Source organism: Melospiza melodia, unplaced genomic scaffold, assembly GCF_035770615.1.
Source record: "Melospiza melodia melodia isolate bMelMel2 unplaced genomic scaffold, bMelMel2.pri scaffold_45, whole genome shotgun sequence".
In the NCBI taxonomy this organism is placed as follows: Eukaryota; Metazoa; Chordata; class Aves; order Passeriformes; family Passerellidae; genus Melospiza; species Melospiza melodia.
Genome location: NW_026948772.1, coordinates 4,494,284 through 4,518,496, shown reverse-complemented (window position 1 = coordinate 4,518,496; position 24,213 = coordinate 4,494,284). Strand labels below are relative to the sequence as shown.

Below are 24,213 nucleotides of genomic sequence, written 5' to 3'. Positions count from 1 at the left end.
TTGGGATGCGGTTGGTTGTGATGGTGGGGCTTGTTATAGGGGATGTGTTGGGGTTGTTGACGGACGAGGGGATGGTGAATAGTGGGGGTTTGTGGTCGGTCCGGTTGGATTTCAGTGGGGTGGCTGTGTTGTATTCAGAGGGGCTGGGATTGCTTTTGATTGGGGGGTGAGGGTAGTTGACTTTGTTTGTGGTGTTGGAGCCTGTGTGGAGGTTGTCTTGGGGGGCGATTCAAGCTGTTTAGCGGTAGGGTCAGGAAGTAGTTTAGTTAAAAATGCCAGCTTCGGGAGTTGGAGCAGAGGGTTTGAGTCCTTTCTTCCTGAGGTGGGTGGTGGGGTAACTCTAAGAAGGGGTGTAGTCTTCAATCTTTGGCTTACAAGACCAATGTTTTTATAAATTATTAGAGTTAATTAAAGTTTAAGTAGCTTGTTTTCTAGGGCAGCCGCAAGGGGGAACAGAACTAGAATGATTGTGAAGTATGTGAATGAGGCTAGTTGGCCGATGATGATGAAGGGGTGTTCTACTGGCTGGCTGCCTACTAAGGTTAGGATGTGGATGTTGGCAACAAGGGTTCAGAATAGGATTTGTGATAGGGGGCGGAAGAGTATTGATCATAGTTTCGATGTATGTAGTAGTGTGGTGAGGAACAGGATGAGGATTGAGGCGGCTAGAGCTAGTACGCCTCCTAGTTTGTTTGGGATGGATCAGAGGATGGTGTAAGCAAATAGGAAAGATCACTCAGGTTTGATGTGAGGAGGGGTGACTAGCGGGTTGGCTGGAGTGAAGTTTTCTGGGTCACCTAGGAGGTTGAGGGAGAATAGGGCTAATGAGACGAGTAGGGAGAGGATTAGTACGAACTCTAGGATGTCTTTGATGGTGTAGTATGGGTGGAAGGGGATCTTGTCACAGTCTGAGGGAATGCCTAGCAGGTTGTTTGAGCCTGTTTCGTGGAGGAAGGTGAGATTGACGAGAGTAAGGCCTACGATGACAAAGGGAAGGAGGAAGTGGAGAGCAAAGAATCGGGTCAGTGTGGGGTTGTCGACAGAGAACCCGCCTCAGGCTCATTTGACTAGTGTTCGCCCGATGTAAGGGATGGCAGAGAATAGGTTTGTGATTACAGTAGCTCCTCAGAATGATATTTGGCCTCATGGTAGGACGTATCCTATGAAAGCAGTTGCTATGAGGGTTAGGAGGAGGATGACTCCAATGTTTCAGGTTTCTTTGTTTAGGTATGAGCTGTAGTAGAGTCCTCAGCTGATGTGTAGGTAGACGCAGATGAAGAAGAAGGAGGGTCCGTTTGGGTGGAGGTTGCGGATGAGTCAGCCAAATTGTACGTCTCGGCATATGTGAGCGACAGAGGAGAAGCCTAGATGGGTATCTGTTGTGTAGTGCATAGCTAGCAGAAGACCTGTGATGATTTGAGTAATTAAGCAAACACCTACTAGAGACCCGAAGTTTCATCATGTTGAGATATTTGATGGTGCTGGGAGGTCAATTACGGTGTTGATGATGATTTTGAGGATTTGGTGGTTATTACAAAGGTTGAGGACCATTGGTTATTTCTGTATGTGGATATGAGGATGATGAGAATGGATAAGGTGAATGATCCTAAGTAAGCTTTGATTAGGCCTGAGTGGAGGGTGGTGGCAGTTTTGCTTGCTATAAGTTGTAGGCTGGCTAGCCCCTCTAGACCTAATATTTTGTATCAGGAGAGGTCAATTAGGTGGGATGCGATGTTTTGTCCTCCTTTGAGGAAGTTGGTTATACTTAGGTGGTGGGTTAGGGGGTTAAAGTATCCTAGGAATGTTGAGAAGACTGAGAAGGGGGCTTGTTTTGTGAGGATGAGTCTTTGGTCTATTTTTTAAATTTCAAGAACTACAGCAATGCCTAGGGCTGTTACGATTAGGGAGGTTATTTTAATAGAGGGTGGCATGGTTATTGGAGGGGTTTTTGTGGGGCTGATGAATGAGGTGAGGAGGAATCCTGCCAGGATGCTTCCCAGCGCAAGGCGAGTGATAGGGGAAGTTACTGCGGGGTTATTTTCATTTATTGGGGTCAAGGGTGGAACAAAGCCGGTCTGCACTAGTACGGTTATGCGGATTGTGTGTACCACGGTGAATGATGTGGCTAGAAGGATTAGGAGTAGGGCTCAAGTGTTTAAGTAGGATGTGTTTAGGCTTTCAATGATTTGGTCTTTTGAGTAGAATTCTGCGAGGAATGGTGTTCCTATTAGGGCGAGGTTGCCAATGGTACGGCATGAAGTGGTTGTGGGAAATATTTTTTGGAGTCCTCCTATTTTTCAGATGTCCTGTTCTCCATTTAAGCTGTGAATGATGGAGCCTGAGCATAGGAAGAGCATGGCTTTGAAGAATGCGTGAGTTGAGATGTGGAAGAAGGCTAGTTCGGGTAAGTTTAGTCCGATTGTGACTATTATTAGTCCTAGTTGGCTTGAAGTGGAGAAGACAATGAGTTTTTTAATATCGTTTTGGGTGAGGGCACACGTGGCTGCAAATAGTGTGGATAAAGCTCCTAGGCAGAGGCACAGGGTTAGGGCAGTTTGGTTATTATTGAATAGAGGGTGGGTTCGGATGAGTAGGAAAATTCCAGCAACTACTATTGTGCTGGAGTGGAGTAGGGCAGATAGGGGCATTGGCCCTTCTATTGCAGCTGGGAGTCATGGCTGGAGGCCGAATTGAGCGGATTTTCTGGTTGTAGCTAGGATGAGGCCTAGTAGGGGTAGTGTAGGAGATTGGGATGGGGTAGAAAGTTGTTGGATTTCTCAGGTGTTTGTGGTGGAACCTAGTCATGCTATGCAAAGATAAGTCCGATGTCTCCGATTCGGTTGTAAAGTACGGCTTGGAGGGCAGCGGTGTTGGCGTCTGCTCGGCCGTGTCATCAGCTCATTAGTAGGAAGGATATGATTCCGACTGCTTCTCAGCCAGTGAACAAGACGAATAGGCTGTTGGTGATGATTAGGATGAGTATGGCGATTAGGAAGAATAGTAGGTAGTTGTTCCCAGAATTCAGGGGAAGCTTCTTTTTTTCTACAGTTTCTCCTGAAAGGATCTGACTGTCTACCTTGACCCTTGACTGATTGCTAAAACAGTGATCTTCCCTTTGCAATGAAATGCAAACTCCAAAGCAGTGAGTATCTGCTCCAGAACCCTGGAGCTACTGTTGTGCTGTTTCACAAAGAACTGCCAGACCTCAGGAGGATTTTGGGGAAACTTTTCTGGGCAACTTTTTCCAGCAAGTTAATGACAATTGGTGCATGCAACTAATTTTTTTTAAAAGTACTTGAAAGAGAGGATTTTAGAAGCTGTTTTATGTCTTTGGTAGAACAGGAGCTTTGAGTGTTAAAGTACAATCTGCATTTTCTTCATCATGGTTGTAGTCATTTACTGGCAAAACAGGCCAAAGTGTAGGCACAACCAAGAATATTGTCCTGATCCCTTGCTGGCTGTGTGAATGAAATGTGTCTCCTGGAGGGACAGGAAATCATCTCTGTTTGGGTTGACTTGTTCTGTGGGATTCAGCAGCCCAGGCAGTTTTCTCACAGCATCTGATTGATTTCCCCTGCCCACTACAGGTAACCTCAAGCGTGTATTCAGCGGTGCTAATCCTGAGGTGAGTGAGAAAGGGACATTTCATGTTCCTGGTGTTTAAGAATTGTAGAGCCAGCTGTCAGCTTGGCCAGTAGCAGTAGAGGGCCGGCTAGGGAGACCGAAAGAAAATTCATTTTGATGCCTTCAACAGAGCTAAGATAGGCATAAGTGAAGAGTTCCTAATTTCCATCTCAGAGCCCTCAAGAAGTACAAATTCAGTTTTGCAGAGAAAATGTCACTTGCTGACAGCAGCCAGAGGGGAACACTGAACTAAGAGTAATATCCTAGAGAGTAGAATCAGCCCAGTAAAATTTAGTCAGAGAGACTGAGAATTCTATTCCTGTAAATTTAATGCCATCACCTTAGAAGATGCAGTTGTGGAACAAGAAGGCCATCTTGAAATGGTGGATGCTGTATTTGAAATCAAACAGGCAACTTTGTGCCTGAAGAGCTGCGTGGGCCAAAAGGAGCCAGGGGTGGTGGCCTTGAGCTGCTGAAGATGAGGCAGTGTGTGGCCAGGTGGCCAAGAAGGCCAAGGGCATGGTGGCCTGAGTCAGCAGCAGTGGGGCAGCAGGAGCAGGGCAGTGAGCGTGGCCCTGTGCTGGGCAGCGCTGCGGCCACAGCTGTGGTCGCTCTTGGAGTTCCTTTTGGATCCCGTGAACAACAGGATTTGGCCCACAAGGAGAATTTGTGCTGCTTTGTGACGCAGGAGATCTTCCCAGACTATTTTCTGTTTGCTGCATGGAAGGTTGGTTATTGCTTGGCATAAATTCACAGACCAACACAGAGCATTTGCTTTGTCTTGTTGGAGTATGGTTGCCACCTCGTTGTAGTGACATCAGAAGGTTGCCTTGGTGCATGGAAGGTCTGAGTGTCAGAGCAGCCCTAGGCCTTGCTCAGTGCAGGAGCATCCTCTTGCTTGAGGCATTTTTGCACACTTGCACACTTTCAAAAGTCTTGTTTTTTCTGGTGCTCCAGCACAGCCTGCAAACTTGCAGAGCAGTGCGATAATGATTCACCATCTTGTTCCTGCGCTTTTTGCTATATACGCTGTTTCCTTTTCAATCAACTATTTGACTCTTTTTGCACATAAGTAGAGATTGGAGTGACATAGAATGCTACTGTTAACAATGTTCATGAATTCTCCTTCGAAGATATGGCTGTGGATGTGAGGAGAAATGGGGTTATAAGTGCTAGGTAAGGGCCTGTCCCCCCATGATTCTCTCTTGCCACCGGCGACAAGAGCAAGAGCTGTCTTTCCCCTGGTTCTCTCTGCTATTGCAGAAGAAGCCAGAGAGGAGGAAAATTAGAAAGACGACCAACGCCTTTGTCCAGCCATGGTCGCACTACGGCCTGCTCATCATTCCAAGAGAGTAAGTGCCCGTTGTGGGGGGAGCTGTCTTTAGTGCACGGCAGAGGTGCAAGTTTCTGAGCAGTCAGCACTTGCTGTGTCTGGCCGAGGATGCTGAGTGCTGGAGTTCTGCAGGACGTAGCTATTTCCTGCAGGCAGTGACAGCTAGAAATTGGCCTTTGACCTGTCCTGTTGGGGCAGTGCAGAGCTGGGGGCTCCGGCTGAGCTTCTGGCTGCTTGGTTCAGGGAAGGTCCAGCTCGGGGCTTCTGCAGTGTTATGGCCAAGGGCACACATAGTAGTGCTGGCAGTCAAAAGGCTTTGTTTGTTTCTTTTGCCTTTTTGGAAAGGTGTTTTTGGCTTGTGGAAGTGTTCTGCAGTTTTCTTGAGTCGTTCTTCCCTTGTAGAGTCACTGATGACCCAATTGCCTTTTGGCTTTGCAGAAGCTGCAAACAGCAGAAGGGGATAGTTTCTGCTGATCCGTTTAGTGGTGGTCTTCAACTTTGGCAAGTGCCTTGGAACTGTGAGTGGGGGTGAAGCTGCAAGTCCTTGACTGCTGTCTTGTTTTGCTCCGAACAGGAAGGTCATCTTGCAATGATGCCTGCAGTGTCTGAAGCGCAATGGGCACCTTTGTGGCTGGGGAGCTGCGTGGGCCCAAAGGACGCAGGGCTGGCGGCCGTGAGCAGCTGAAGAGGAGGCAGCGTGGGGCCAGGGGGCCCAGAAGGCCAAGGGCACGGTGGCTGTGCCAGCAGCAGTGGGGCAGCAGGAGCAGGGCAGGGAGCGTGGCCCTGTGCTGGGCAGCGCTGCGGCCACAGCTGGAGTGCTGTGTGCAGCTGTGGGCCCTGGGAAGCAGAAAGTCATGGAGGGGCTGCAGCGTGGGCACAGAGGGACAGGGGAGCTGGGCAAGGGGTGCAGCACAAGGCCAGTGAGATGCTGAGGAAGCTTCAGCTTGGACAACAGGAGCTTTGTGAGGGACCGTCAGCATCTCATCAGTGCATCCAAGTATTTGAGCCACAAGAGGCTTATTCATTTTCTTTTTCTCCCAGCTAAGGTTCTTTTCATCATTATATTCTGCCCTTTTATAGCACTGGGACTGCGTCTGCTAGAATTTTAATTTCCAAGGTATCACTTCCGGAGAATGCAGTAGTTTTGCATGAGAACACATTATTCTGTGCAGGGACCTTGGTACAGAAGGAGCTGTTGTGGTTCCAGGCCAGCCAGTATGGCCTTACAGATCACTTTGAGCTTAGTAGTGCTCATGCCTTTTTGCAGCCCAGGGAATCAGTGTGTGTTGTGTTTGAGAATTCAGCAGGAGGTCAATGCCCTTGCATTCCAGCTGCTCCTCAGAGGTCACAGGAGCTGGAAGGGGCTGGGCTGCATTTCTGATTCCAGCCAGTTTAGCTCCACCAGTGTGGTCGAGTCCAAGAGAAGAACTTGCCTGAGCACAGATGCACAAAGAGTGCAGTTCCCAGTGCAATGCTCTGGGACTGATCCCTTTCTGTAAGGACCTACATGCTCCACATTCCCCAAAAGTGTGCTTTTTTGAAGCAACAGGAGAGCAATCTCAGGATTGTAGTTGAGTGTGGCACTGGCTACCAAGTTCTGATATCTGTAGCAACAGAGAGGACAGTAAAGAGAAATTTCAGTAATGAAATCTATCTATCTATCTATCTATCTATCTATCTATCTATCTATCTATCTATCTATCTATCTATCTATGTAACATTTACATAATTGAATCTTCCTGGCTCTGGTCCAAGGCAGTTGGAGGTGCAAAGCTCACCTAAAGCATCCCTTTCTGGAGAGGATTAGAGACATGTTCCCTCAACCGATTCTGAGCAGGCGGAGATGTTTTCCCCTCCAGATATGATGGTTTTTCCCTTCAGAGTTGTTTCCCTCCTCTGGCCTCTTGTGCCCTGAAGTCTCCAGTTAATTCTTTAAATTTCTGCCTGTCCTAGAGAAGTGCAACAATTCCATGTTTAGGTGGTGTTTGGTGACTCTGGTCACACATGCATTACATGACACATGGTTTCCTTCTCTGGCATCCCCAGGGCTGTGTAAGTGCATTCGTTCATGGGGCCTTAGGAGAGTCTTCTCTTTCCCTCAGCAGCAGCAGCAGGGAGCGGTGGCAGGGTCAGGACGAGGAGGAGGAGGTGGCTGCCCTGGCCCTTTGTTCCCGGGCCCCAGGACAGGAGGGCTCTGGCTGCAGCAGGGCGCTCTTTGGGCAGCCCCTGGCAGCCTCTGCACGGAGCACGGCACGCTGCCCCGTCCTTCTTGTGCCACTTTTCTTCAGCAATACCCTAGCTCCTCTTCACAAGGAAAGAACTCCAGCAATCTAAAAAGAGATCATTCAAGTACAGTTCTATCTGCCTTTGTATTGTATTTCAGGGCATGTATTTTTTTGTCTAGAATTTCATGATTTTTATGAAAACATGCATTCATATCTGCACATTTTTTGTAGTTTTTATTATTCATATACCAAAACACACCTTTTTAAATTCTTAATTTATTGCAGTTTGTAGTTTTGAGGTAGTATATTTTAAAATGTCACAAAACAACACCCTTTGGGTAGTTTTTCTCACTTTTAAAAAAAAAACCCATAAGCCATTTTAGTCTCTGTCTCTCCAAGTTGGTTCATACCAGCCTATTTCAAATCAGGGCTACAATACTTTTGTAGGATTGAGAGAGGTCCAATGAAATGCACACCAGTGATTCCTCTTGTGCAATGTCATGGCCCTGCCATATGCCATAAAGCCTCTTTTCACTTTTTTTTTTCTCTCATTAGCTCAAATGCAAATGCACGTTTAGTTGCGAACTTACACAAGATGAGCAAAATCAAAAGGATGTGAGGGGCCTTTGGGAGCTCCTTGCTGATCTTTCTGCTTCTTCAGCTGAGCAAGGCTCTGATCCAGGCAAAGAGATTGCACTTAGTGCTACACAACCATTTGCTGGAACTCTGCTGATTTCTAGGAACAGCTGGAGGCCTCTGTCTCCCCAGGATGTTTTGGCTGAGCCAAGCTTTGCTGGGTTTTGGCTGCAAATACCATTGCCCTTGCTTTCTTATATCCACAAGTACCATGGCTGGGCAAAAACTGCCACGAGGGGCATCTTCCAAAGGCACTTTGGTCTGGAGTTTGTGAATGAACGAGAGCTTCCTCCACTTCCAAACCACATGAAAAAAATAATGAAAGAGAACTTCCCATCCTTAACGAACAACTGACAATTCAGAAGTGGATCTAGAGCATCGGAATGAAAAGGAAGGCAATCTTCCAATGGAGTTGTGCTTTCGGGAGTTTTTCTTCTGACTGCCACTCACAGCTGGCACTGGAAAAAGTCACATCTCTGCAAGCGCCAGTGTCTTCTGTCTGCCATCAGTTGTTTTGCTGCAACAACCAGAACAGGCATCAGGCTGGAGAGAGGCTCAGCTGATGCCAGCAATAGGAGCTGCCCCAAGGAGAAAAAAGAAATTAACTTTTACCTCCCAAACCCATCTCCCCAGAGGCTCAAGCAGGATTTCTCTGGTTCCCAGAAATACAAAGAAATAGGGCTGAGAAGATCCTCTGCAGCTATGTGTTCATGCACAAGACTTTGCTGATGCCATTTGGGTTTGGCCTTTTTTCTTTTCTATCTTTTCTGTATTCCTTGCACATCAATTTAGAGCTCTGTAGGCTACTTGATTTGTGACTACTTTTCCCAGTCCTTTTCCATGGCCTTTGCCTAAGCAGAAAGACAAACTTCCAGAGCTCCAAGCGCCAAGGGGTAGAAGGCCCCAGTGTTATCCTGGTTCTTCCTTGGACAGACCCCTCCAGGGAGCTGGTGGACTCACCATCCCTGCAAGCCTTTAAAACATGACTGGATGTGGCACTCGGTCCCGTGCTTCAGTTGAGGTGTTAGGGCATGGGTTGGACTCGATGATCTTGAAAATGTCTGTCTTCCAAGCCAGTGATTCTGTGATTCTGTGACTGAGGCAGCTTTTCCTGCAGCCCTGGAAAGGGCTGTGGGGGCCCTTGGCCCAGGACAGGGATCAGGGCTCATGGAAAAGAAGCAAAGGGCTCAAGGCAAAGGCTGACAGGGCAGAACTGCCCCAGCGCGGCCCAGAGCGAGCCTCATGTCCTCCTCCTCACCCTGCGCCCTCTGCGCTGCCCCTTGCGGCGCCGGCGGCTCCTCTGGCTGCGGGGCTCCAGGGCGTGCTGGGGGCCGGGCCCCTCGTCTTCAGGTAGCGCCGGAGCCTCGGAGGCGAGCGGCTGCTGCTGTGGCCGGCAGGGGAGAGCTGCGCCTGCTGCCCTGGGCACAGCGAGCTGCCGCTATGGCCGGCTCCTGCCGCGGCTCCTGCCTCTGCTGCGGGCTCTGCTCCTGCCCTGTGCGCACAAACACAGCCGAGGGCTGGCCGGCAACACCCTGCCGCTCCGCAGCGGGCCGGGCCGGGCTGCTGCTCTCTGCGGCCTCTGCCCGCCACTGCCGGCCCCGCCGCACTCCTGCCTGCCTCTGCCGCAGCCGGGCCCACACGGGAGGCAGCACATTGCGGCCGGCTCGGAAAAGCCCTGCCCGCAAACCGCCCGCCACGGCCTCAGGGCACAGGCTGCCGGCGTCCTTGCAGCTGAGAGCTGGCCCGGGCCGCCTGCCGGCCTCGGCCACAGCTCCCGCCTGTGTCTCCACGGTCACGGCTGCTCGGCACAGCGGGGTAAGCACAGCCCGTGCCAGCAGCAGCTCCTCATGGGCCCAGGCTCCAGGCGCTCCAAGCTCACCTGTGGTAAATAGGTATGATTCATGCTGATAAAAATTGAAACAGTAATCAATATTGGTACAGTAACTAATATCTGGAAATAATAAAATAAGTTAAAAATAGTAATGCCAAAGAGGAGAGGGAGAGGAGGGGCTCCACCCCCCCCCCTTTCCTTCCCAGCAGATGTTCATCAAGCACCACAGGAAAGAAGCTGAAGATATAGTTACTAAAAATGACCAAGAACCTGGTTCGGTCCCAAAAAATGCTAATTATAAGGGATTTATTGCCTTGATATGTAGATGCAGTGATACGTTAGTTTTGGCTTACATTATACTGGCTTGGTGCACATGTGTAACCCAAAGGTGAATTGAAGGACAACGAAGAAGACTACAGGGCCTTCATCAGTGACGACCACCAAAGACTTGTGCGACCACCAAACCGAGTGATGGCGCATGCGTGGTAAAGGTGGTAAGGAGGGCAGAGACAGAAAAGTTACGAACCGAAAATAGGAGGAGATGGTATTGACATATGGCATATAAGGGGTGATTTTCACTTGGCAAGCTTGTATGTGAAGTGGCAAGGGTCATTGAACTCTGCCCTCCGTACCCCGCAATATCTTTTGCTTATGCGCTATTATTGTAACCAAACTATCCCTTATTTATATATTTTCTAAACTATTCAATTAAAATTGCTGCTACCTTAAATATTGTTAGGTTTTTTTATGATGGGGTAATTGGGCAAAACATAACACACCCAACCCCGAATCCCAGCCCTGAGGGGCTTGGCGTCCCAATGCATCCCCTGGGGACAGCAGAGTTGGCCGCTGAGCTCAGCCCATTGTGACACCACCAAGGGACCAATGGAAAATTCACCAAATCCTCATCAGAGACAAGAGAAAACTCCCATGGTGTCTGACAGCCTGAGGCAACTGCAAATTCCAGATCATTCCATCCATGCAGGAAAAGAGGCTTTTACATTAAAGCAGAAAAGAGTTATAAAAAAGGAGGGCAGAACAAACAACAAACTTATTTGGACTCATGCTTCTTATGTCTGTTAGAAAGGCCAAGAAAATTCCATCCTTGCTCTTCTGACACAGCTCTCTCTGTTCATGATGTGGGGCAGCGAGTGCTGATGATGTGCAGGAGCTGATGCAAGGGACAGGGACAAGGATGCAGCAGGCACAGTGCCAAGCTGACAGAGGGATGATCTCTGGCAGTGGCACCGAAGGAGAAGAGTTTGCAGGCAGCACAGAAAATGGCTCTTTGTTTCACCTCTTCTTTCAGTGCTGCTAAGAATGTAGCCTGAAGCAAGCTGGGAACACCAGAGCCTGGAGCCCTTTCCAGGCAGGGCTGCATCAGACACAAACCAGCCGGGGACTGAGGAGCCCCTGGGGTGCCAGTGAGCAACCTCGGGCTCTGCTCACTGCTGGTGGCATTTTCTATTCAACCATCTCCAAGGACTTCTGTTGTGCTCTGTATTTCTAAGGGTTTTCCCCCTTGGTTTTTTTTTTGTTGTCTCCTGCACCTCTTTTTCCCCAAATTTTCCTACCCTGTCAGCAGCAGCCCCTGTCCAGAACTGGCTCTAACATATCAGCAAAGTAGCTAGGAACAACAATAGGTGGGAATCATGTGGCTCAGGAATTCATATGCCAGAGCCCTGCCTGTGCCTTATGCTTTGTCAGGACCTCCTTCTCTGTGCAAAAACTAGGGATTAGTGGAGTTTTTTTGCCAAAGAGCTCCTGAGAAGCAAATGTTGTGCTAGGTTTCTCAGGAGTGTATCCGTTAAGTTCATTGCTGGCAAAGTAAGGCCAGGGTAGCAGAGCAGCTGGGAGCTGGTCACTCCCTGCAAAGGGCTGGTGTATGATGTGGGAACACCACGTTCCAGGAGAGGCGAGCGGGATCAATGTGCTCACAGTGCTGCAAATGAGGTTTGTGTTCACTTAGAGAGCAGTCAGGGCTGGTGAGCACTGGAAGATCCAGCTGCAGTCCCCATCCATGTCCCTTTCAGTGCTGGCTTTAGGGTGTCTGCAGCCTGGATCCAGAGCGCCCTGGGGGCTCCTGAGGCTGCCTTTGCACTCAGGGTGAGGATGCCCAGGAGCCCCTGAGGCCGCAGTGGGGACCAGGGCTGGGGCTTGTGGCCTGGCAGGTGTGGCTCTGGGGGCTGTGACATGCCAGGGCATGGGTCACTGTCACTGCCCTCCGCAGCCCTGGCTAGCTCTGTGATGCTCCAGGGACAATGGCAAGAGTGGGGAACTGGCTAGGTTAGGGTTTGCCTGAGCCAGAACCTCTAGACCAAATGCCCAGCAGGAAAGACCGCTGGAGGACCGAGTGAAGGAAGCAGAAGAGGCCCTTCTGCGGTGTAAAGTGCAGCAAATTCCTCAGGAGAGGCGGGGGGAAGGTTCTGCAGGTGAGAATTCCCAAAGGGAACAGATGTTGAAAGAACCCCCAGCACCTCTGTGCACAAGTTTTTAAAATCTTTCAAAACAGGGGGTGGACACCATATAGTAACCAATAAGCGACTCTTGGGGTGTGGTTTTGAGGGCTACAACAAATCAGAACAAGGGGAAGAGAGAGCTTTGGGATAGGGATTTGATCTTGGGGTAAGGGACAGGGAACTTTCTGGAACAAAGGGTAGGATTTGGGCTGATGGATGGGGCAAAGGGGCCGGGTTGTATTGACAGACAGGAAAAAATCTGGTGAGGAGGGAGGGGATTCCTTGACGGACACTTGGGTAGAGAGCATAACATAGGGGAGAGACTAACTGTAATAACTCAGGGAACACTTGAACATACCACTATGTAACAGAACATTTGACTCAATAAACTAACACACTGCAACACAGAAATTCAGGCTTTCATCAGCTGAGAGGTGGCACTATTAGAACCCGCAGCAGCTGGTGAAAGCCATCTCTCTCCTTCAGGTTCTTGCTGTGTGGGAAGGTGCTGCGAGTTATGGTGGCTGCACTCCCCCTTTGCTGGGAGGATGATCTGTACCAGGGCAGAGCAGAAAGCTGCCATGGTGAGCAGAACATGCTCGGAGCATTACAGTTCAGAGAATGGCACTGCCCCTGAAGGGCAAAAGCTTGAAAGCATAGAATTCTGTGCAGAACTGTTGCACAAATTTTCTCTTCTAGAACATGCCCATTTTGTAGATGAATACTCTGGGTTTTATAGAATACATGGGGTTTTTTCTTAAGGTTTTTGGGAGAACTCTCAAGTTTATTTCTCTTTGTATTTTACATTCAGCATGCATACAGTTTTTTTTTAATGATTATTTTACTTTAGTAAATACTTAGGGAAAAAATACCTAAGCATTTTTTAATCCTTTGGGATATTGTGATTAATATTCTTAGAAAGAAAACCTTGTTGAACAAGTGTGAAAACACAGAGAGAGGGAAAATAGCAAATAATTCTTTTAGAACAGGGCGTGTAATAAGCACTGCAGAACTGAGTAATTCCTCCAAGGGCAGAATTAGCAAGATATATCACCAAGAATACCTGCCAAGATACTTCCTTAAATCAAGGGAAATGTGACCTGCAGCCATACAGCCAAAGCAAATGAAAGCCTTTGGAAAATAGGGAATTTTGCCAGTGACAGCAGCCTGTCTGGATAACTGAGGGATGCCCATCATTATTGCACTACACTCCTCAATATTTGCAATGTCTTTTCTCACAATTTCTGTGAAATGAATAAGCTGCAGTTGTTTACCATTACCTTAAGCTCTTACGGGAATTACCAAGCACTATGTATGTTTTTCTGTAGCTGAGCAGGACTTGAGTTTCCCAAATCTTCTACAAAGCAGAAGGGAGTCACAGAGTTACTTGTGCTAATGGTAATGAAGGGTTTCATGAAAGCAGGTGAATGAGAGCATTGCATTGTAAAACTTCCACATGCAAGAAAACAGGAGTCCACTTAGAATAAAACATATAAGTCTAGCATGACATCAGAACAGGATAAAATGAAATTGCTAGACAGGAACTGATGCATCAGAAATTAGGTGTATCATTTCTGATACATCTGCATGCATTTGCAAGCTAAAACAGAAAAAGAAGGGCAGAGATAATAAGGAATGAAGATTTTAAAATTGCACTGTGCAGAAGAGACACACAAACCACCAGTGTGAACACAGCTGGGAGATTCAGCTTGGAGATGGATTAGAGTGGAATCCATTCACTGAAGGTCTCTGGTGCACATGAGTGCAAAGCCTGAGGAAAAAAGAAGAAAAGTTTAATTTCTGAAAGCTATTTAGATTCCTGGAAGCATTGTGTAGAGACCGAAAAATCTAAAGCCTCAGAGAATCTGAACCTAAAACATCCCCAAATGGATTGATCAGGTATGATGTGCACATCTCTGCTGTTTTCAGAGTCAATGACATTGACAATGAGTGTCTGGAAATTAGGAATGCCCACCCAGATTTTATCTCCCTTACTTTAAGAACACCTTAATAAGGCACTTCAGGAACTGAGCACTGACATTCTCACCCCCTCTATTTACTTTACATTTGAATACAGGCTGGTAGAAGGAGAAATTTTGCTTTAATTTCTCCCCAAATTACCTGTTGCACTTTCAGGTTAGGAGTAGATGTAAAATTCAGCTAATCACTCTCTCTATGCATGAATATTCCACTAGTGAACTGACATACAGAACATCCTTTTTTCTCTTTTGTACCTTCCTAAATGGTGCCCAATGAACAGAACACTTGCATAAATCTCACAGAAAATCAACAAAATTGCTGAAAGTAACACTCAATTCCCTGATAAAAGTTTCTGAGAAAAGGCTTGACAGGATCACTGAACAAACTGAAACTTGGAAGAGAAACACCCATTTTAGCACTGATCAAGGGGAAAGAAAAAGAAATGCTGTAAAAATTCCAAGTGGAAGGAAAGGAGAAACACAGGAAGCAGAGAAAGAACAAGGCCCTGTCAGATGACCTGTGCAAGGTAACCTTGTGCCCCAGCACTGTTAGAGGACATTCCCTGTCATTGGTGCAAGCAGCTGGAGACATAAATGCTGATTGATTTGGGGGCCACAGTCTTGATAGGTGCAGAGGTGGTTCAATAACCTGACATGAGGGAGTTCCCTCAGAGCAACTGGGATGCCAGAAAGAAGTTAGCAGCTCCCCACAGCCTGGCCCGCTCGGCTGCTTTTCCTTCTGACCCTCCTGGGGAGGCTCTGACATTTCCTCTGCCCTGATGGAAGTGCAGCTGCTGCCAAGGGAAACGTCCCCACACTCACTCAGTGTTCCCTGTGCTTGCCAGATGTCCCATCTGCTGTCCCTGCCCAGGAGAGCTGCTCTGCACGGGAGGAGGAGACCGAGCGAGAGCCTGGGAACATCGGCGGCTGCAATCCCTCCTGATCTAGCGGCGTTTATGGATGTGTAGTTGGATTTGGATAGTTACAAGTATAGGAATATTTACATACACTGACTGATATTTGTATAGGGATATTATGTGTGTATATTGTTATATTGATGCGTGTATATTAATCTGTTTACATACTTGTACAGCTCTGTAGCTGTGCATTTCTATTGCTGGGGATGTCTGGATTGTTTTATTCGTCCATTGATATTTGTGTATTTGTAGACAGGTCTGTTATGTTTGTATTATATTGTCATGTTATATGTCATGAAATATGTAATGCATGTTTACATCTCTATATTGTTATGCCTATATAGGTATTTACTTCTATTTATTATGTATGGAGTTGTATAGTTCTAAAATTCTATTTCTTTAGTTCTGGATCTGAGATTCTTTAGAGAGGGATATTGATGTTTCTGTATTTGTATATGGGCTGTATGGCTGTACTAATATGTAATAAATTTAATTGTTAATCTTCAATTCAGTAACTTCAATATTTGTGTACAGTGAGTTGCTGCAGAGGGTTGCAATAATTTTTTTTTCACTGAAGTTGATATCTGTATATATTTACATAGCACATTTCTCAGAATAAATTAGATTTTAATCATAAATTGATATTTCTGTGTTTCTATATTGGTAGCATAGCTGTTGCAATTTAAAATAAATTTCATTTTTAAACTTAAGTTAATGTTTGTGTATTTGTACATTAGTAGTGCGGGTGTAACTATCTACAATAAATGCAATGTTTCAACGGAAGTGTAGATTTGTGCTACCCAAAGCCATGGGCAGATGTAAATGCTGGAGGATTTTGGCCACGCAAATCTCCGGCCATGCCCAGCACATGCCCCACCTGCACTCAGGCTGGGCAGGGGAAGCGCAGATTTGGGCTGGCAGCAGAGCCCCACGTTGGCTCAGAACTCGCTGCAGAGGCAGCTGAGAAAACTCCGGGGCTCCATGAGCACAGAATCCAAGCAGGAGCAACCCAGGGAGGACAAATCCCTCATCCCATGGGCAGCTCTTTAGGAAAGTGCTCCAAGTGTCCCCCTGAAGCTCATCCCAGAGACCAGAAGCCAGCAGGGATCCTGAGCCAGCCCTGCTGCCTTTGGCAGCACTTTGGCAAATGAGCTGCAGCAAGGGGGAGGCAGCAGCGACTGTGACTGCTGCAGGCTGGGGATGAAGGAAGGGCCATGGACACAAGTGCTGAGATGCCCCAAAATCCAGAAGGAGGTTGGAGAGCTGGGAATCAACTTGGCATTTCAGTGCCAAGCTCTCACAGGCACTGAAATGATGGAATCCCTTTGTGTGAAGTGACCTGGAAGAACTGACAGGGAGTTGCTGCTAGGATCAGCAGTAGCAGAAAGCAAAAATGTACAAACACTAGGAGATCGTCTAATACGCCCACAAGCAATGGCTTCAAAAATGATCTCATATATTCAATATATTATAATATTTATAATATGTTATTATATTATATTATTATATGTTAGTAATTATGTTATGTTATGTTATGTTATGTTATATTATATTATATTATATTATATTATATTATATTATATTATATTATATTAGTCAAAATATATACTATATAATATGCATGAAATTTAATGCACATGTATTTTTGGACAATTTTTTTTTAATATATATTTTCATTTAACATATATAGTTGAAATAGTCTTTCAGCTAGGGAGAGTGAAGATTTACAACAGTGCAAAACCATCTGCACACACAGCAGTCAGCCCCTGGGTGCGTGCATGCACACCCACCCACTGTGCTTGCCCTTCTCAGCATCTCGGGGCTGCTGTTTGCACAGAATTGGGATGAATTTAACTCGACAGAGCCACGAGTGGGGTGTCCAGCTTGTCATGAACACTCATGTGGCAATGAACAACACAGAGCTCTCAAAGCACATTATCACAGGTTATTGCATTCCTGCTGGGCACTGTGGAACTCTTAAAAGACACAGAAAAGGGGTGGAAAACATTGGCATCATGCTACGGCTGGTGTCCTCCTGGAGGAAAATCTGTTGGGTTTCTTAAGGTGGTAGCTTTCCAAAACCTAGGAAAACTGCTCAGCACTGGTAGCCCAATTGTAAATGGTTTTCTTGACTTGGCAAAGCTGGGGTGTTACCAATGGACTCCGTCCTTGGTCCAAATCACCTGCCCTCACCTGCAGACAAAAGCACCACCACCACCACCAGCAGCTACATCAGTCAGTTTTCTCAAAAAGCTGTGTTAAACTTGGGAGAGGAAAGGAAAACACATCAGACACTGTGGATTATTGTCAAGACTCTGAGGAACAGTTCCAAAGCAAAGGGCAGCAGCTTCTCTCTGGGCCACTCCTTGTGCCCCAAGGCAGCCGGGCTGCCCTGGCTGCCCAGGACCCTGCGCCCCGCGGGCTCTGCAGAGCTGCACAGCGGGGAGGCAGCTTCGGGCACCTCAGCCCCTGGGCAGGAGGGGCTGCTTGCTCTGCAGGGCTGCCTGGGGGCAAAAGCAGGGTGCTGGCCTTCTGCTCCTGGCCCCAGCCTGGCCTTGCAGGGCTGATCCTGTTCCCTGTCTCAAATGTGCTAAAGACAGACTTGTTTGTTTCCAGCTCTGCACAGGTGTGATTTGCACCACAAAATACTGAAGGGCCTGAACAACAGACCCTGACTGAAGCCTCAACAACAGGACCTGAGCCAAAGCTGCCCTCTAGGTGATCTTCCCAACCCAATGTTCCATGTATCTGCTCCTTAAACAAGTGTTATTATCAAAAGGATTGTTGCATCCATTCACTGGTGAAACACGTCTTCACCTTTCTGCATGAGGAAAATTGACATGGCCACACCTGGCCTTGGTTCCTCCTTGAGCCCTGAGCAGGCTCGGGGAGAAAACCAAGAGGAGAATGACACCAGCTGTGCCCCAGCAGAAGCTCTGGCACATTGCTCGCCCAGCACTGTCGGAGCCGGGCTACTCTCACAGCGCACTCGGGAGCCTCGTGGCCGCCAAAGGTGGAGGCACCGCAGGATTTCCCGGTTCCCGGCCGTGGCTCTGCAGGGCTGGGCTGGGACAGCTTCCCCCAGCTGATGTGCAGCTCTGGATGAAGGGGAAACCATTGGGGTACCTGGTGATGGATCTTCCTGAATCACCAGAAGGACCCTATTGTAATAATGCTGAGGTGCAATGCTTAGCTTATCCTTTCCTGACTCTTTTTTGCACTTTTCCATTACAGTAAATTACACTGTTCCTTCAGCTGGTGTCTGTGTCTGCATCTCTGACCCTCTCCACCATCAAAACAAACACACAGCCAGTTTAGCATGAGACCTGCCTCTCTGCCAGCCCATCTCTTGGCAAACACCCCTGGTGGCCATCTCCACAAATGAAATTCCCACTTTGCAACTTCCTTTTCTGCAGGCAGGTGAGAAAAGGAGCCACTCCCAGTTCTGGACACCTCCAGAAACCAGCTGCTTTCAGCATTCACAACCCTGAAGTATCAACCTCCTTCCTTAACCGGCCACAGAGAGCTCCCACCAAAAGGCCTTTTGTCCAAGGATACCCACAGAAGAGCTGGAGAAGGGAGCAGTTTGAAACACAGCTGCTTCAGAGTTTAAACCTGCCTTTATCAAATGAGCACACACCAACCTGTCCCAAAGGGAAAGCAGGCAGGAAAGAGAAGCTCCTCTCCCACAAGAGCAAACTCTGTGCTTCCTTCTGTTCCAGCTGGAGAGTGGAGGCCATGGGCTGCACCTCACTTTGGGAAGGAGCCCTGGGAATTGGCCTGGTCTGGGAGGGCAGCAAAAGGAATTCCCCAAAAAGTAAGAAAAGGTTCTCTGGAAGCATTAGAGTATGACAGTATTTCTGGAGGAAAGGAAAAAAAATAAAAAGAACTGGGAACTTCAAAAAGTTCCCAGACTGAAATTTGTTTGCCAATACACCAACCCCAAAGTCTCTGTGGTGTGTCAGGAAGCTCAGGAATGTAGAGAGCATTTTGAGCAGACACTGGATAGAAGCAAGATGCACAACCCTGCATAAGTGCCTTAGACCAGAAGCATGCTGCCCTTGGGCAAACAATATAAAGAAGTTTGCCAAGATGTACCCCAGGAAAAGAGATGTGAAGCAAGATGTTCTAGGGATGTGAAGAGAAGATATGGGGCAGAATGTTCTGCTGACACTTTTGCCAATCTGTGTACCTGACCAAAGATATGTTAGCTCTTTGTCCTACACGTAAGACTTTGTAACCACTTATAAGTATTCTCCCGTTGCTGAACCATGCATTAGCATATAAATGTACCCTGAGATTTGCAATAAACTGAGCATCGATCATTACCTCCATGAAGATTGATCTCTGCCTGCGGAGGGCTCCTTTCTCTATAACCCCTCTCCTTTTCCCCGTCTCTCTCCCATACACCTTGTTTCTCTATCTGGCGTCCGTATACTTTCTTTCTTTACAGGAATGAACTTGCAAGGCTTGGATAAACACCACTGGTGTCCGTCCCCCAGAGCACGAGCAGCTCCCCAACAAGACTTTAAGGGACAAAGCTTCCCCCTTCAGCTCTCCACAGCAGCTCTAGGGAGTCTCTCCCCACTGCCAGATCTCCTTTGTCAGTCCACAGTGACAAGTGTTGGCTGCAGGAGGCATTTGCATTGGAGCTCTCCCCAAATGGGGGGAAAAAAAAGAAGAGGTGATTCCTGTGGAAATACAAAGGCAACGCTGCTTGGGAAGACACCAGTGTGAGTTTGCTACAGCTCTAGGCCAAAAATCCTTTGAAGAAAGCAACATCCATCCATGGGGCAGCACTTTGGCTTTGATATCAATGCTAACAAAATTGCTTCCCATTCCTGCTGCTGTAGCTGACTCCGAATCACGAGAAATGTGCCAACTCTGCCAAAGACAGGCAGACATAGTTAAATAAAAACCAGCTAGTCTGTGGAAAAGGAGACCAAATGAATGTTTTCTAATCACCCCTTTTCATCCTTTTCCAAGGCAAAACAGAGCAATGTCCTTCCTCTCTGTCACCGATGGTGACCCAGGCACGGGATGCAGAGTGGGGATAACCTGCTGTGCTGTGCCGTGCCGTGCCGTGCAGAGCCGAGCCGAGCCGAGCCGAGCCGAGCCGAGCCGAGCCGAGCCCGGCCAGCCCCGGAGCCGCCCCGCCCGCGCTGTGCCCGCAGCCCCGGCTCTGCCGCGCGCGGCCCCGCGGGCCCGAGCGCAGTGCTCCCCTCAGGCCGCGCGCCGCCGGCGCAGCCGCGGCCGTTGCGCTGCGGGCGTTGTGGCCACAGTCGGCGATCGATGCCATGGCGGAGCTGCCGCTGCCCGCCGGGCTCAGCGCCCGCACCTTCCCCGCCAAGCTCTGGCGCCTGGTGAACAGCCCCCGCGTCCGCTCCGTGCGCTGGGACAGCCGCGCCCAGGGGCTGCTCATCGACCGCTCCCTCTTGGAGCGAGAGCTGCTCAGCTCGGGCCGCGCCCACAGGGGCCGTGGCCATGGGCCGGCCCCGGTCCCGCACACCTTCAGGGCCACGCAGTTCCGCAGCTTCGTGCGGCAGCTCTACCGCTACGGCTTCCGCAAGGTGCCGGGCTGGCTCGGCTCGGCCGCGCCGGGCGATGCCGGGGCCTGGCTCCACTACAGCAACCCCTGCTTTCGCCGCGACCGCCCCGACCTCCTGCTCCGCATCAAGCGCCGGAGCGCGGCCAACAGGCAGCGGCCGGCGGCGGGCCGGGATGGCCGCAGGCGCCCGCCCCGCGGCTCCCAGCAGCTCCCCGGAGCGCGGCCGCTGCCGGACGGGCGGCACGGGCGCGGTCGCTTCACGCCGCTGCCCAGGGAGCGGCCGCCGCTGCCGGCCGGGCGCCCGCCCAGCGGCTTCCTCCTGCTGCACAGGGAGCGGACGCTGCCGGACGGGCGGGAGCTGCGCAGCCCCCGGCCCGGCCGCCTCCAGCAGCACCCCGGGGAGCGGCCGCTGCTCGCCCGGCGCCCGCCCTGCGGCTTCCACCTGCTGCACAGGGAGCGGCCGCTGCCGGCCCGGCGGGAGGGGCCGAGCCGCTTCCAGGAGCTCTACGGGGAGCGGCCGCCGCCCGCCGAGCGGGCGGTGCTCGGCATCCCGCCCTGCCACTTGCTCGGGCTCCACGGGGAGCGGCCGCTGCCGCTCGGGCGGGAGGGGCCCCGCAGCCGCTCGCAGGAGCTCTACGGGGAGCAGCTGCCTCCGGCCGAGCGGGAGGTGCTCGCCATGCAGCCCTGCAGCTTCCAGCAGCTCCACAGGGAGCAGCAGCCCCCAGCCTACGACGCACGAGGTAAGAAAAGAGTTGTAGCCTTGTTTTTCCAAAAGGTCCTGAATAGTGACCGTTTGAAGTATTTTCCCACAAGGCTCTGTCATTCTCGGCCAGAAGTCAAGCCTACTAGGAAGGGGCACCTAGGAGGCCAAAAGATTCTCTGCCTGGTTTTGCTGTGTGCTTCCCGTGATGTTTGGTCCACAGCAGCACTAGAGCTCTGTGTCCCACAGCCACGTTGTGGAGCCTGACCAATGTGTTTGGATTCTTGCAGCCACCCCGGGCACTTCAGGGCCCAGCGCTCCACCCGGCAGTGCAGCCTGTGCAGCGTGGACGGCCTCCAGCTCAGCACAGAACGCACCTGGGGAGGAGGAATGGCCACCAGCAGATCTGGGCCTTGCCGTAGAGAAAATGATTCGGGAGATCAGGAGGTCCCTGTCTGAAAGATCTCCCTCTGCACAGGTAATTCCATTGGATTGGGATAAAAGGGGCTGGACTGAGAACTTTTGAACCTTGTTACATGGTTAAGAAGCAAAGGCTTCTTTAATTGAACTTATTTCATTATTATTTAGTTATTGAATTATTCTTGGTAAAGAAAGATTTCTAAAAGAGGGGATGAAGAAGAAATGAAGAAGAGGTTTTACTTGCTGGGAAAGAGGAGAAGAGTGTTTGGAGAAGTAGCACTGAAGGCCAAATGTCCCGTGCAGGGAGGGGCATGCCAGAGATGCCTCTGTTGCAGCTGCAGCAGATGTGGGCTGTGCCTCTTTTGGGTGGGAAGGCCAAGGCAAAGCAAGGACTGGGCTGCAGCTGCTGCTGCTGTGTGAGCCCTGCCGAGCGTGTGGGCGCTCCCAGAGCCGTGGCTGGGGCTGGGCTGCAGCTGCAGCTCTCTGTCCTTTGCAGATTATTACACTGTTGGCCAAAGAATGTCTGTCTTCTGTTGATGTGCTGACCCATTGCCTGCAGTACATTTGTGATTATGACTCAAGGGGGAGAGTGGGATTTTTTGGATTTGCCAATGCCTTATTCTCAAGTGGCATGACTTTTGTCTTCTGTAAAGTCACACATAGCAGCTTAGAGAAGCATTTTATTCCATAATAAAAGGAAACATTGCAGGCTTGGAACCATCTTCAGAATCTTTAGGGTTCTGATGGACGGACTATGGCAGAAGAGATGAATGTTCTGAAACTGGTCATAGGGAGAATATCTTTGTGTCCAAAGGTAATTTGCTTCATTGTGGACGTTTGCTTCCTCAGTATAGAGTATAGGAATAGAAACACTACTTGGTTGTCTGGATTTTACTCTCTTTTGGGTTGGTTTTTTTCCCCACCCTAACGATTTACCGATTTTTGCCACTGATCACAAATGTGATCCTGGAAATAGCCTGGGTGCATCAATGTTTGCCTGGATGACACAAGCGGGGCAGCAGCAGAGGGCTCGGAGAAGCAGCACCTTGTGATGGGTTGTGTGAGCGCTTGGCTGGGGGTGCTGAGACTGCCAGGCAGAAATGTGTGCTTTGCCTGTGGGTTTGCAGCACACAGCCCTGAGCAGGGCTGGGAGCCGTGCTGGCAGCAAGGAGAGCCCCTGGCTTTGTGCTGGCTGATTTCTCACAGCTCTGGGATAAGGCAGGGTCAGAGCATGGGGGCACGTTCCCTCACTTGGTGTCTTCTGGTTTTCTGTGTTCATGTTTTGTCTCAAAGGTCATTTTGTGAGAGCTTCAGTTTTGCCTTGGCCCCCTGAATCCTGAGTTTAAAAGGCTTGTCATGTGAACTGTGTGGGCAGTGTTCCCTCCTCTGGTCTCCATGTCCTTTGGGATTGGAGAAGGACAGTTACTGTATCCCTGATATGATTCCAGCAAAATAGTGAGTGATCTTTGGGTTCCTTTCTTTCTGTTTTTCTGCTCAGGACAATGTTGGTGTTGCCCCTGATTCTTCAGGAGGGGAGCCTGTGAACAGAGCTGCAGCAGAGGAAGCTTCATCTGGCACCGAGAGCTGCAGGAACAGTTCCCAGGAGCCCGAGGAGCCTGGTAAGGACAGAGCCCACACTGGTTTAGAGAGCTGTGAGATGGCTGCCCTGAGCAGGGTTGGTGCTTCCTGGTGCCTTGAGTTCAAATCCTGCGCTGGCACAACCTCCCTGAGCCCTGCCCTCCAGGCTTCTCCAGAGGCTCTGACACGGAGTCCTCTGCTGGGGCAGAGAGCAGGGAATAAACCTGACCTTGTGCGAGTTGTGTCACCAAGCCGGGTGTCCCAGTTTTGTGCTGAAGTTGGTGGATAAATTTACTGCAGGGTGCCAGGGGAGGCCAGGCTGAGTGACTCTTGAAGGAACAGGGAAAAAAAAGAGCAAAAAGTCAGGGTAGAAGTCCAAATCACTGACTAAATGTAATAACAGTGGTTGTGACCCACAAGAAAAACAAGGAGCACAACATCAGAGGCCAAGTAATTGAAAAATCACGGCAACTCCAGTATCAGAAGGAAAAACTTGAATGACCCCTGATTAGGGAGGCCTAAGAGGAGAGAAGGAGCACTGTGGATCCATTCCTTAGCCCAGCTGGTGCAGCCTGCAGGCCTTGTAGGGAGCTCTGTCCCTCCCAGCCCTTGCTGCCAGAGCTGATGGTCGAGTTGGAGCAGCTGCTGCTCACTGCAGAGGGCAGTTTGTAGATGGCAGGTAATGGAGCTGGTTCATGACTCAGCTCCCAGCACCTTCAGCTTCAGCCATTTCAGTGAGGACTGAGGTCTCTCTATCAGCTCAGAGAAAGAACAAGGCTGGGCTTCCTTGTGGCAGCTGGGACTGTCTGTGTTTCAAGCTCTCCTGGGTGCCCTTTGCACTGCAGGGGCTGAGACTTCATTGAGATACTTCAATGTTTTGAAGCACACTTTTGAACACTTGGAATGGTCCCTGTTCTTTTAAGGGCACATTGCTTCAAAGTGCCAAGTGAGCGTCTGCCTTTC

The 24,213-nt window shown here is 49.5% G+C and overlaps 1 pseudogene; it reads right to left on the bottom strand.

Moving 5' to 3' along the window:
- Positions 1 to 404: 404 nt before the first annotated feature.
- On the bottom strand, positions 405 to 1,551 carry LOC134434636 (cytochrome b-like; annotated as a pseudogene).
- Between the last annotated feature and the right edge of the window lie 22,662 nt (positions 1,552 to 24,213).